Raw genomic sequence first — 2641 nt, 5'->3', positions numbered from 1 at the left:
CATTTCCCAATTGGTTCTATCATAAAAACATGGGGAAAAGTATATTAAAGTGCAAATACTTTGTTTTTGTGGGACATCCTGCAGCACATTTTGCTATCGTTTTCCAATGAATATCTCATCAAGTCCCAACCAATTCAACCTGGCAGCCACAAAAACAAAGTTTCTGGAGAATAACAACTACTTTGAAAGCTTACACTAGCATGATTTTCAGAAGGAATCCAGATTTTTTTTTTACCCCTTAATCCAATCCTACTCTGCAGTAAGTAAAGGCAAGGGATACTCTGGGAATAGTGCTGTACCTTTCTTGGAAATTACATCTTACTTAGTTCATTCTTTAAATGCTAATATTTGGCAATTTCAGTGATGTTGTTTAATGAAACGTGTATGAGCTGTTTAAATGTTGATATAACAACAAACCCATTGTTGACACATTTGTTAACAGAATTGTTACTTTAATTGAACTATTTGTTTGGTGTGTGTGGAGTTTTTAAAAAACAACAACAAATGATTGAATAGTGGTTTAGATTACTTTAAAAGGACTAGGTTCATTTATGGAGGAATTAGGATGACTATTGTGGCACAGCGGCTTAAACCGCTGAGCTGCTGAACTTGCTGATTGAAATGTTGCCGGTTTGAGTCCGGGGAGTGGGGTGTGCTCCCGTTGTTAGCCCCAGCTTCTGCCAACCTAGCAGTTTGAAAACATACAAATGTGAGTAGATCAACAGGTGGGAAGGTAACAGCACTCCATGCAATCATGCCGGCCATATGACCTTGGAAGTGTCTATGGACAACGCCGGCTCTTCGGCTTAGAAATGGAGGTCAGCACCAACTCCCAGAGTTGAACACAACTAGATTTAACGTCAGGGGAAAACCTTTACCTTTACCTACACCTTATCCAAAATCATTGGAACTAGAAGTGTTTAGGATTTCAGATTTTTCAGTTTTGGAATATTTACACAATACATGAGAGATCTTGGAGAGGGCACCCAAATCTAAACATGAAATCACTTGCAGGATTAGATAGTTCTTGGGCCAGATCCGTCCAGTTCTTCTTACATTCTGGTATTATTTATATCTGGAGGCTGCGGAGCACAAAGAGAAATGGAAGCCAAGATCAAAAAAGATAGTCAGTTCTTGCATGTAGTTTACCTTTCCCTCTTTTTCGGTCATTTAAATGAAGGGAGCTCAAAAAAATAAAAGAGAAAGCAATGTTTTATTCATGGGGCTTTCTTGCCACAAAGAAATTGATGTGTTCAGGCTTGTCCTGATTTATAATCCCATCCCACCGAATGCCGTTTTTCTCTTTCATTTCAATGTCAATGTGCATCCTGCGTTTTTTTCTTTTAATTTCGGTATAGTTAATCTTTGAAGCACACGTTTACTCTTGAGGATTGAGCTCAGAACGAGGCCACTCCTTCCCTTTTCCTCCCCTCAAAGAGGAAAAAAAAACAATGGGAGAAACTTTGCATTACAAAGCCTGTGCGCAGGTATTGCTTATTAAGAGTATCAAAAGAGTTATTTTCCATCTCAATTTGAAGACAGACACAGGAGTTTACACGGTTCAAAACAGAGGGGAGGTGCGTTAGCCTTAGAAGAGAGGCTGCATTTACATAATCTCCCTTTCTTTTTTTGGCTGGTAGTTGATACGTTCCGCAATAAACACCTGCCCATTAAACTGTGAAAAGAAGTCTTTTCAGAAACTAGGAGGAAAACGCAAACAATACCATTCCTTTCCAGGTCAACAATATAAATAATAAATAAATCCAGAACAATCGAAGTAATGCCAACTATTCTGCGCAACCTCCTGTCACCCAGTTTTAATACAAAGTAATATAGGGAACAAAACATTCTTGTTTGTATTGAATCTTAGCATGTGAAATGTGTAATTTTCTAAAAGTGGTTCAGGGGCAGGCTGTATCATAGAATCACAGTCATAGAGTTGGAAGAGACTTTGTGGGCCATCCAGTCCAACCCCCTGCCAAGAAGCAGAAAAATCGCATTCAAAGCACCCCGATAGATGGCCATCCAGCCTTTGCTTCAAAGTCTCCAAAGAAGGAGCCTCCACCATATTCCGGGGCAGAGAAAGTTCCACTTCTGAACAGTTCTCAAAGTGAGGAAGTTCTTCCTCATGTTCAGGTGGTATTTCCTTTCCTGTAGTTTTATGTCATTGTTCCACGTCCTAGTCTCCAGGGCAGCAAATAAGCTTGCTTCCCTCCTATGACTCCTCCTCACATACATGGCCATTATGCCTCCTCTCAGCCTTCTCTTCTGCAGGCTAAACATGCCCAGCTCTTTAAGCCACTCCTCATAGGGCTTGTTCTCCAGACTCTTGATCATTTTAGTCACCCTCCTCTGGACACTAGCTTGTCAACATCCCCCTTAAATTGCGGTGCCCAGAATTGGACAGGACTCCCCTGGCCCTGCAGTGGCGAGGAGCCATGGAAATATTAGCGATGAGAGGATGGAGTTATCATGAGAAAGAGGGTCTCCACTGAAGCGTTATTTCCAATCCTTGTTCCGATTTACATACAAATTCATGTTAAGAAGAAACCTACAGAATCTCATTTGTCACCTGGGGACTGCCTGTAAATATTGGAAGAAGTCAACATTGTTCTATAAAGAAATCAAGTAGAAGAAAAGA

This window comes from Anolis carolinensis, unplaced genomic scaffold (assembly GCF_035594765.1).
Source record: "Anolis carolinensis isolate JA03-04 unplaced genomic scaffold, rAnoCar3.1.pri scaffold_31, whole genome shotgun sequence".
Lineage (NCBI taxonomy): Eukaryota > Metazoa > Chordata > Lepidosauria > Squamata > Dactyloidae > Anolis > Anolis carolinensis.
This window is presented reverse-complemented; position numbering follows the sequence as displayed.